General features: G+C 47.6%; 1 long non-coding RNA gene across 1 annotated transcript; it reads right to left on the reverse strand.

The window, feature by feature from the left end:
* Positions 1–1,279: 1,279 nt before the first annotated feature.
* LOC144324686 (uncharacterized) lies at positions 1,280–7,661 on the reverse strand. Its single transcript, XR_013390117.1, has 2 exons — positions 7,464–7,661; positions 1,280–2,062 (listed from the first exon to the last, which is right to left on the reverse strand). It is a non-coding gene; the product is annotated as an uncharacterized LOC144324686 (long non-coding RNA).
* Positions 7,662–12,062: the final 4,401 nt, after the last annotated feature.

The raw sequence follows: 12,062 nt of genomic DNA on the forward strand, positions 1-12,062 counted from the left end.
GAGCATTCCGAAGTTCACAGACAGGCAGGCAGGCAGGCATGAAAGTGCTTTGTAAACACAGCCCTCTCCAGCCCAGACCTGTTGCTCACCACCCACGGTAGCCGCAGATTGCATGGATGGTAGCCAAGATTCTCAAAGCCTTGAGTATCACGGAGCGTGCACTTTCACCCTGGAAACCTGCCATTCCCTGCCTTCTAATAGCATTTCCTTTGGGGGACCAGGGCTATGGGCTTGGCTGAGAGAACTTAGATGTTCTTAATGTTGGTGGCACGAGGAATGACCTGTGAGAGGTCGGGTTACCCACCAGGCCCTGACAGTGGGCACTTTGTGCTGAGCTCGGCCCGATCCGGTTGCCTGGTTTGGAAAGAAAGTTTTGGTATGAAAGGAGAGCTCTGGGGGCACAACGGCCTGGAATGGGGGCCCACGGGCCTCAGTGTGGGAGCTCCTTCTCCTTCCATGAGCAAACCCTATTTGCCAAGATGAATCTTACAAAACATACAACAGGGGTGGGATGAGGGAGTCCCAGGACAGAAGGACACTTGACAAACTTGCCACATGGTTTCCCTGGATAACAAGCATGTTTCTAGGGACCCATGTCTCTTAGGGGAGCCTGTGAATTCCCTGGAAATGGCAAGCAATATGCTGGTATTTGTAGGGGAAAAGTTTACAGGTCCCATTGGATTCTCAAAGCAGTGCATAACTAACCCCACCCCACCCCTACCCCCCGGCCAAATGCTCTTAAAACCATTGTTCCTGTGAATTTAGGGACCAGTATTTGACCTATACCCAGTTCCCAGTACGTGTACAGAATGCTTCGAATTGTGTATTGAGCTGCACACATTTGGCAGGAGAGATATGATGCTTCAGGAAGGGTCACTGCTCGATCCTCCTTCTTAAGTGAAGCAATTGGTTTTTAAGCAAGCAAGCTTTACATCTGTGCACTGATGCTCGCACCAAGCGACAGCACATCGACTTGTTGACTGTGATCCCTCCTCTTCCTCCCAGCTTCTGTGCGTGTAAATGGCACACCCAAGTCACCACTGAGCCCAGAGAACCAAGCTCATAAAAGAATGACGCCCCGCCCCCACCCCAAGCCCTACTGATCCCAGTCTATTTTAAGCCCCAAATAGAGTTGTAGGCGATCTGCAGGGACTTCAGGCCAGGCTGGCAAGCATCAGGCAGATGGCAGCTTGCAGGGCCCTATGCTTCCCCACACGGGAGCCAGTAAGGAAAAGGGTCATAACGAATGGGTAATTTCAAGGCTCTGAAGAGTGACTCAGACATTCCAATGGGGTTTTTATTTTTCCTTTTTGTTGATGTGTGAAATGCAACTGTAGTCATTTTTTCCAATGAGCTGATAAACGGTGATTATCCGTGGCAGCCTGCAAGCTAGAGTCATCGTGAACAACTCCACATGCCACCATTTTTCTCTCTCCCGCCCCCAACAGCTAAGATAACCAACCCAAGGCTAAGGTCAGAGGCTTCTCCGTCCCAGGAATTGTAGCAAAGATGCAGGCACAAATAGTCATAGGGGGTTGTCTGGGAAGGGTGGTCCCATGGAGAGGTTGGAAGCTTGTGAGCTCAGGCCTAACCACCACCCGTCCCATCCTCCACTCCTCTGCCACCTGGTATGAAGAAAGAGCAGGGAAATGGTTCATTGTGCATCAGAGAAATGGTCATCCAGAACGGGTAAGAAACATAACATTTGGTGAGCTCCGTCTATGGGCCCAGAGCCGAGCCAACTGTCCCCTTCCTTCCACGTATATCATTTCATGGAATCCTCACAACAGTAAGAGCTGCTTGAACCTGAATGCATATGGAATGCCAGGTGCTATGCATACCCAATCTTTACAGGTGTATTGGGCTGCACACATTTGGTAGGAGAGATACGATGCTTCAGGAAGGGTCACTGCTCAATCCTCCTGGTGGCCCTGTATGCCCAGCTGTAGCAATGGAGTAGAGCTTCCCATGGATTTCACATGTAGCGGCTCCTGGTTTCCTCCTCACCAGCTGTAGAGACACAAGCTTCCAAAGCAAACTCACTTTACTGGTCAACCAGTTCCTGCCGGGAAATGACAATGGTCAAGAGGAGCTGGGAGGGGGAGGGGCCTGCTGGGTGTCACTGCTGCCTGATGGAAAAATCTGCCTTCCTCCAGGTAAGGGGACAGGAGGACAGACCCTCAGATTGGCATTGCACTATGGCATTGCCCTCACTTCTGGGGGGAAACTCTCTTAGGTGGCAGGATCCCAGAGCCTAAGCCTAGCTGGTGGTATTTGGGGAAGGACAGAAACACATAGCAAGACTGGGTGGTTCTTTTGTGGGCTGTTTAAAGCCATTCTCATTGGGCAGCCCTGGTGGCTCAGCGGTTTAGCGCTGCCTTCAGCCCAGGGCCTGATCCTGGAGACCCAGGATCGAGTCCCATGTCAGGCTCACTGCATAGAGCCTGCTTCTCTCTCTGCCTGTGTCTCTGCCTCTCTCTCTTCTCCCTCATGACTAAAAAAAAAAAAAAAAGCCATTCTCATTTTGGTGAGAAGCCCTACCATAGTCCCCGGGTGTGATGATGGGGCCAGGCTGGGGTGGGGTAGGGCAGTAACAGTGCTGAGAAATGGAAGGGGTGTTTGGGAAGAAAGTTCTGGTGAAGGTCTGACTGGGCAGGGCAAGGAATCAGAGCTCTGCATGTGAGCAAGAGACGGGAGGTGAGATTTTTAACATGGACTTTTTTCTGGTTCAGTTTGTACTGGAGACTGAGTGAGGTTTGCACCCCAAGGTCAATTTCATTTAGATTCAAAGCTTAGAAGTCACAATTTTAAAAAGGGGTGGGGAGAGAGGGATAGATACTTCACCCAAAAGAGCCTTGGTGCCTTGGATTTAAAACTGCCACTAATACTATGGGACTTGAGGGGCGCCTGGGTGGCTCAGGACATGATCCTGGGGTCCTGGGATTGAGTTCCACATCAGGCTCCCTACAGGGAGCCTGCTTCTCCCTCTGCCTGTGTCTCTGCCTCTCTGTGTCTCTCATGAATAAGTAAAATCTTTAAAGAAAAATCTTATGGGACTGAGAGCTACTTTCTCATTAAAATGTGGGCTATCACTCCTCAGAGTTGGCTTTGTTTTGGGTGTGGGGAGGGAGTTCAGGAGTCACTTTAGCATTAAATCCCTGGAAGTTAATGCTCTTTTTCTTTCCGGCTGCTTTTAGGATTTCCTCTTTGTCTCAGTTGTTCTATATTTTAATTTGTTGTGTCTGGGTGTGTATCTCCTTCTTTTGAGAGGGAGGAATTCAGTGGCCTTCTCAAATCCATGGGAGGCCGTAATCATTTATGACAAATTCTCATCCACTTCTTTGAACATTGTACCCCTCTCATTTTTTTCCCTGTGTGCTTCCGAAGCCCCAACTGGATGCAGACTAGATATTCCATTTCTGATATGTCTCTACTCCATAGTTTCATATTTTTCACTTCTTTATCCTCAAAGTTGTTGAGGACAATGTTTGGCACATGAGGAATCATTGCACCCTTTCCCTGGTAAAGGTGGGTAAACATATTTACTTTGGCGGGGAGGAGGGGGCGCTTTTGTTTAAAAGACAAACTAGAAAATGAATCACTGAGAAATAGATTTCTATGAAGAAAAATTGGGATGCAGAATGGTCCTCTATATTTTGCTCCTCCAGGCCGTTTCCCTGGACTGGTAACATTGGCCTCACTCAGCAGCTTGTTAGAAATGCAGAATCTCAGGCCACCCCAGGCCTCCTGAATCAGAATCTGCATTTTAACAAGAGCCCCCTCAAAATTCATACACATGGTAAAAGTCTGAGAAGAGCTTCTTCCTCACAAACTTGGCTGAGAATATTAGAATTGCCTGAGGGTTTTCTAAAAATACTGGCACCTGGGTCTCATTCCCAGCCACGCTGATTTCATTAGTGGGGGTGTGGGGTGGGGTGTGAGCCCTGGGCATTGAGAGGTGTTTTGGTTTTGTTTTTTTGTTTTTTTGTTTTTTAAGCTCCCCTGGTGATTCTAATGTGCAGCAAGGACTGAGGTGTTCAGGTGTGAGGGGCATCTGGGCAGGGGGAGAAGCAGAGACAGAGGATGCACACTCACTCTTTCCCAGGGAACAACCATCTAGCCAGCGGGGGTTGGTCCTGGCTTTCCCCCTCTGAAGGCAGCCGTGTGGCTTAGAGGAAGGAAGTTGCCCTGGGATTCTGGGTTCTTACCCCAATTCTGCCTCTTTTCTAAAGTCTATGTTCCTAATGAAGGACTAAGTGAACCATCTCTCTCGAATTCCTGGTGTCCTTACTGGAAAATGAGGCTACTTATTCCCTCAGGTCATAAGACCTAGTGTTTCCCCTGCATGCTCAGTCCTACCCCCCCATCCCCTCACCCTGGCTTTGGGGTCCTGCTGAAGGGGGCCTCTCCCAGCACTGACACCATCAGCAGCTTCAGGACAGGTGTGCCCCTAAAGGGTACAGAGTGCGCGACTCCCTTGACATGAAGGTAGCAGGGGTCAGAATAGTGGACCCATTGGAGTGACAGTGAAGGGGCACGCAGAAGCCTTCTGGGGTGTGATAGCACTCAAGATCTAGACTTGGGCGGTGGTTTTATGGGTGTATAAACCTTCACTGAGCTATTCACCTGGGAATTGAGCTCTTTATGTAAATTATACCCCAATTAAACACAAAGAGCCAGTGGTGCTCGCAGCAGGCCCCAGGGGACTGAAAAGTTCAAGTCACTTGACCCTCAGGAGCTGGGGACCTCAGCGAGCTTGGGAGCTGAGGCAGAAATGGGGTCGAGGGGGAGACAAGCAGAGCCAGAGACCCAGACAGACAGGCACAGATCGAGGTGGACAAACAGAGAAGGTGCTTGTGAGAAGCGGACCCAAGTTCCAGGCAGTTGACGTAGTCCTAGGAGAAAAGGGTAGAGTTTGGCTTCCAAGTAGGGTGACCGGTTTGCCCAGGACTCCCAGTTTTGCCACCAAAAGTTCAGTATTCTGGGAAATATCCCGGGCCAAGGCAGTGGGGACAGCTCAGCAGCAGCCTGCTCCCAGGCCTGACACTGGGCTGGCTGGGGGAATGGAGCAGGCCTCGGGAGAAGCCACCTGCACCCAGAGCCCCCGAGGAGGAGCCCATGATAGGTTAAGTAGGTGGGTGCGCTCCTCTTAGGCCAGAAGTAGCTGAGAATCCCCTGAGAGCCTGAGAGAAGGTAGCGGCCACCTCCTTCGAGGTCCTCGGGTTTCGCCAACCGCCTTCGGGCTAAACAGCCTCCACCTTCGCAGCGCCCATCAGGTTAGCTTGCAATTTTTAGTTGCTTATTGGTACTTTTCTTGGCCCTGAGCCCTCGGGGGTATGGGTGAGGCTTCCTTGCCTTTGCACACTCTTCTAGCTCTGCTGGGGGGTGGGGGCTGCATCAGTGTCTCTGGGGGTTCCTGATCCTTTTGTGCCACAGATCCTTCAGCTTGAAGTTTTGTTTTATTTTTTAAAAGATTTTATTTATTTATTCATGGGAGATAGAGATAGAGAGGCAGAGACACAGGCAGAGGGAGAAGCAGGCTCCATGCAGGGAGCCCGATGTGGGACTCGATCCTGGGACTCCAGGGTCACACCCCGGGCTGCAGGCAGCGCTAAACCGCTGAGCTACCTGGGCTGCCCCAGCTTGAAGTTTTAATGCTCATATCAGAAGGCGGCTTTCTGCATGTAAATAAGACGTGGAGAGTCCGAAAGAACATGCATCATGCAGAGAGTGCTATCAAAAGGTTTTCTTGGAAAGCATTCGTGATCCAGTCATGGACGCCCTCTTTCATTAACGCTTGACCTACCGAAATCCAGCAGCAGGTGGGATGTTGAGTAGCCACGAGGACAAGTGGTCGACTGCGAGGCCTGCAGCAACCATGGCTGAGTGGGCCCCCCTGGGATCCCTGCACAGGCCCTTGCACCCTCTAGCAGGGAATGCGAAGTTCCTCTTGGTAGTTAATGAAGACATAGGGCTAATTTTCACACCTAAGATATAGGGTGAATCCGAGTTCACCCACACCCCTGAATTCTACCTATATACTTCAGGTTAAAAAGTACTACGGAAGTGAAGGAAAGTCAGGAACAAACCGTAGAGCTGGTGCCTGTGAAGGCCTTAGTCCGTGAGGGACGTGGGTGCTTCTGGGATGGGCAGGGGAGCCTCCTAAGCCGTGAGGCCAAAGCAAGCAGGAGAGCCTGGCCTCTGTATTTCAGAGCTGGCTATGGGTTCTCAATAGGCTTTGTGATAGTAAAAATAACATTTGGCGTGACCCTGGCCTCCTCCCTCCATTCTCGTGTGTGGGAGGGCAGCCGGCTGGCAGTGTGGCCTGGGGGGGACCCGGGGAGCCTGTGTCTGCAGCCCGAAGCATGGCCTTTGGGGATCAGCCCTGGGTCAGCCCACCCCCTGGCCCACGGAGAGGCTTTGAGGGCTGCTGGGAAAGCCTCTGCCCTTAGGATTCCCTGAACATCCCCCTGTAGAAGACAAGCTCCAGGTAAGCCCTTCTCTTGTAAAGTGAGAGTCCACCTGAGAGAGGTGGTACAGCCAGGCAGACCTCAAGCAGGATTGATTAGCAGGAGTGATTTTTTTTTTTTTTTTTTTAATATCACCCCATGCAAGAGTGCAGGGGACAGAGACCCTTGGGGCAAGGAGCCCTGTTCCTGGCACCAGCCCAAGTGACCGCCAGCTGGAAAACTGCCTTCTAATTAGCAATCAGAAAATCAAGGCAGAGCAGGACGCCGAGCAGCACGACCCCAGCCGTAGCCGGTGACATCTCCGCCCTCTAGACAGCATGCCCCTGCCCTGCACAGCAAGGCTGCAGACCCCACGAGTTATTTTTATCTGATGGTGCTATTGTTGGTAGTTGAGCTGCTGCTGCTGCTGCTGCTGCGGTGGGTTCCAGCAGCCTTGAGCTCACAGGGACGGTTTCCTGTACGGCTTCCTCCTCCTCCCTCTTGTGAGGTTCCCTCCTTCCGCCAGTGCTCACAAGCAGGCAACTGGGGCTCCTGGAGCCTGCCCCTGGCCCTGGAGGCGGTCAAGGGCCTTGAGACCTTCCCGGGCTCATCCCTACTCCTCCACCCCACTCCGTGTGCAGGGAAGAGGGAAAGCTAGTTCTAGCAGCCTCTCTCACACCCCACAGCTCTAGGAGATAAAAGCACTGCTTTCTAGCAAGCCAGGTTCTCCAAGTCAGTGGCTCTCAAACTGCTTAGACTGTGACTGGTGGCAAGAAAAAGGTCTTTTCTTTCTTTTTTTTAAATGACCCAGTATACACATCCATATCTACATCAGAATGAAAGGTTTCAGAGAATAACAATCTTGCCATGTCTGCTGCACACTGATTTTTTTTTTTTTCCTATTCTATTCTAGTTTTCCCTGTTTAAAGATTCTGGTTGCAATCCACAAGTAAATCCATTTCACAACCCAATCAGGATTCATGATTCAGTTTGAAATAATACTGTACCAGATACCTCTTTCTGGAGCTGGTTCTCTTTTCTGGGTGAAGGACACTGGGGTTTCAGGAGGTCCTCTGAACTCGGCACTGCCCTGGTTTGGAGTTCTGTTCATTTTGCAGAAAAGGAAGCTGAGACTCCACCAGCCTGAGTAGCTTGCCCATGAATCAGCCACAGGAGAACATTTACAGCATGGGAGATGGCAAATGCTGCAACTCAGGGCTTTCCCTCCACCCCTTTGGAAAGCCAGCTCTTACTTACCAGCACTGTTGATTCCCACAGTGGGAATAGTGGGCATTCTTTCTGTTTTTTCTGGTTCCATAGTTGGTATATTCCGAAGCCTTCTGACCTCAGCTTCCTTATTTGTAAATAATATTAAAAACACCCACTTCATGGGGAAAATTATATTCACTGAGTATATTCTGGTAAGTAAGAAGGACAATGACTGGAAGGAAACAAAAATGCAAATAATTATTTGCCTCTGTGATGGGATCTGAAATGAGATCCCAAACTCCACCATCTTGTGTAATATCCATCACTGCTAAATGGAGTTTTTACAGAAAAAAAACAAAACAAAACAAAAAAAACAAACCCAGCTCTATAAAAACCCACACTTTGCAAAAACTGTTGAGAATTTGAAGAAATGAAGGCAACCTGTAGCCCACTTGTGAGCTGTGTAAATCGTAGCCAGTACCAGACAAAAGAGAATTCATGTTTTTCTAATTGGAAATGGCAAAGCAAGTATTCCAAATGGATTGCATTTCAAAGTGGAACCTTCCATGCAGACAGAAGAGAAGGGAGTATTTTGGTAAATAATTCTGCTTCATAGACTATATTGACAAATAACTCCTACATTAATCACTGATTTTCAAAATTGTAGAAATAAGGGCTTTACAGCTTCAAATTTATTCAGTCTGGTGCAGTGGTGCCTCCCGCCTCCCATCTGACAGATTCCTCTGCCTGGTGACACCCAGAGTAGACTCTGAGCCTAGGACTCTATGGGCTCCAGGGCCAGACAGCGGCCTTAGCCTGGCTAGGACCTTCTCCCGTTCATTGCCATCCTGCAGGAGTCTGTATCCTCATCATATTTACAATAACAGCTGTATTAGTTTCCCATGGAGGCTGTCACAAATTACCACAAATTTCATACTTAAACTTATTATCTTACCTCGTTAGAAGTCAGAAGTCTAGAATAGGTGACTCTGGGCTAAAATCAAGATGTTGGCAGGGCTGTATCCCTTCTGAAGGCTTCAGGGAGAATGATTTCCAGGTCTTCCCCAGTTTCTAGGGCCCCTTGCATTTCTTGGTTAGTAGACCTTCCTCCATCTTCAAAGCCAGCAACATTTCACCTTCGAATTTCTCTCTGACTCTGGCACTCACTCTTCTGCTTCCCGGTTTTGTGGTAAGAACCCTTGTGATTAGATTGGGCTCACCTGGATAATCCAGGGCCTCCCACGCCAGTCAGCTGATTAGCAGCCTTCATTCCACCTGCAACCTTACTTAAATGCCCCTTTTACCATGGAACCAGCACATTCATAGGTTCCTGAGATTAGGACGTGGACATCTTTATTCTGTCTACCACAATGGTTAATGTTTTGAGCACCTACTATGTACCTGGTATGGTTCTAAGCATGTTACTCGGAGAGAGGTGTTTAAGTCTCACCACAACCCTGTAAAGTAGGAATCCATTTCATAGAGGAAGGTGAAGCACAGAGAGGAAATGTAAATTGCCCAAGGTCACACAGCTAGTAAGAGGCAGGGCTGAGCTACAGATTCAGGAGTCTAGTCTCCCAGCCCTTTCTCTTAAGCCATAACCACACTTTTTAGGAACTGAAGTACAGACATACAAGTAGAACTCTACTTAATTTAACCCTCACTTGATGGTCCAGCTGCCCCTATAGGATGTGGCAGTGCCTCAGGTCAATTGATACTGACTGCAATTTGCCACGGGGTTAGACAGCTTTGGGTGGGCTGACCCAGTGGATTTCCAGGGGGTAGGATGTCTGATAAGTCAACCTCCTTCCCCCAGTGGGCTTCTCACAATGGGCAATAGTGATTCTAAACTCTGCTCTGTGGTATCTGACCTGAGCTACTTCTCTTTCCCTCTACTCCAGCCATGTTTTTCTGATACATCCCTCAGAAAAATCAAGTCAATTTTTGCCACAGGGCCTTTGTACTTGCTGTCACTCCCACCTGGAATCTCTCCCTAGTCTACACAAAATTCAAGCATCACTTCAAACAGGCTTCTGACCAAGGATCATCTCTTTAATAATGAGCCAGGCATCAGGCCTACCTTGGTAGGAGGTGTCTCCCTTTTCTCTCCAATACTTTGGTGGAAAGAAGATATTAACATTCTCTTCTTTTCCCTGCTTTCCCTCCCTCATGGTGATGAGGGGCAGACTGCAGGAGTTATATCTGCAGGTAGGGAGGTGTCTTCACCTTGCAGTTTCCCTTGACTCTATGTGTACAAGTGATTCTGAGCTAAAAGTAGGGGACAGGAAATCAAGGGTTGGTTTCTTAACTGCCAGATCTTTAAGGAGAAGAGGGAATAAATCTTGACTTATGGAGCACCTCCTGAGTACTCAGTCTTCACATCCCTGTGCAAGAGATACTAGGAAGGGATGCCTGGGTGGCTCAGCAGTTGAGTATCTGCCTTTGGCTCAGGTAGTGGTCCTGGGTCCTAAGATCAAGTCCTGCATCGGGCTCCCTGCATGGCACCTGCTTCTCCCTCTGCCTATTTCTCTGCCTCTCTCTCTCTCTCTGTGTATCTCTCATGAATAAATAAATAAAGTCTTAAAAAAAAAAAGAGGTACTAGGAAAACAATGCTGCAGATGCTGGACATTAAGAAATTGGCATTAAGAAATTGGCCCCAAGTTACATATGGAGGGGCTGAGTAGGCCTTGAATGCAAGTCAGCCTGAATAACATAGTGAAGTTGCTCTTCCTTTAGGGAGAGAGGAGGTGAACTGGGATAAAGTGAGGACAGTATTGAAGCAATTGGCCAAGTATAGAAAAAAATTTTTTCTAAATGATTAATTATTCTATTTAGAAACTTACATGGAGACAATGGGAAACAGAAGTGAAGACTTTGTTTCTGTCCCCAAGGGGTATTTGCATATGGCTACACAACTGTTTTAGCACCATATGTATAAACGACTCCTTTCTTCACTGAGTTGCCTTGGCAATTTTGTCAAAAATCAATGGACTATATTTGTGTCTATTTTTTGACTCCTTCGTCTGTTTCATGGATCTATTTGCCTATCTTGATGCCAATACCATACTGTTCTGATTACTGTAGATTTGTAATAAGGTTTGAATTTGAGATTTGGGTCCTCTAACTTTGTTCTTTTTCTAAGTTGTTTTGGATATTCTAGATCCTTTGTATTTCCACAGCATTTTTAGCACCAGATTGTTAATTTCTGCCAAAAAAACTTGCTGGATTTTGACTGTTAAATTTATAGGTCGATTTGGAGACAACTGCCAACTTAACATTGAATCTTCAGATCCATGAACATGGTATACCTCTCTGTTTATGTAGGTCTAATTTAATTTTTCTCAGCAGGGTTTTGTAGTTTCAGTGAACAGGTTTTGCACATCTTTTGTCAGATTTATCCCTATACTTTTCATTCTTTAATGCTAATATAAGTGATATTTTAAATGTCAATTTCTAATTATTCATTCCTAGTATGTGGAACTATAGTTGAGTTTTGTATAACAATCTTAGATCCTGCAGCCATGCTGAACTCCACTTAAGTTTTAGTAGGTTTTTGTGTTAGGGTTTGTGTGTGTGTGTGTGTGTGTATTTAGTAAGATTTTTCCATGTAGATGACATTATATGTGAATAAAGACCAGTTTATTAGGGGCTATCTTCAAGAAGGCTGCGTTCTAGTAAACTCCATCCTCAGGTTGTTGGAAGGAAATAGATAAACAATCCAAGATGAAGATGGTTGAGGGCTGCAAGTTGTTCTCAGGGCAGCAGGTCCATAAATATAATGGTTTTATTTAGGCTAATGTTAAAATGGATTCATATACCATCAATACTGGAAAATATCCTCAGTGTAGATCAGTTGATTATCTGTACTCACCATGGTTATGAGCACAGATGTGGACTGAGTGAAGGCAAAAAATATCCAGCCTTACGTTGGAAAATGTCAGAAAACCCCTTCCACAAAGCATCCTCCTCCACCTCCCTGAAGCCTCCTTCTTGATCTCTGGGCCTTCCACCTGGTCCCTTCCAATCTCATCTCCATAGGGTCAGATTGTGTAAAAATGTTAATGATACTGTTCTATACCCTGCATGTAGAATAAAATCCAAACTCTTCACCCAGGCATTAGCAGCCCTCCTGTCACTATTTCCCTGCCCTTACTAGATAAAGGACAGCCTAAACTATTCCCAGCCTTCCATCTGCTGAAAGCACTCTCTCCACCTATCTCACTCCCTTCCTCAGATGTCTATCTTGGCCCTTCCAATAGATATTCTCAAGGCATCTCGTTTTCCTGTGTTGCACTCATCATACTTGCTATTTAATTTTCCACTAAAGTAGTGCAGTGAGGGCTGGGACCACTGCTATGGTGTTTATACCAAACTCTTAACAATGCCTGACAAATCATAGGCAT

The sequence above is a fragment of the Canis aureus genome, chromosome 12 (assembly GCF_053574225.1).
Source record: "Canis aureus isolate CA01 chromosome 12, VMU_Caureus_v.1.0, whole genome shotgun sequence".
Lineage (NCBI taxonomy): Eukaryota > Metazoa > Chordata > Mammalia > Carnivora > Canidae > Canis > Canis aureus.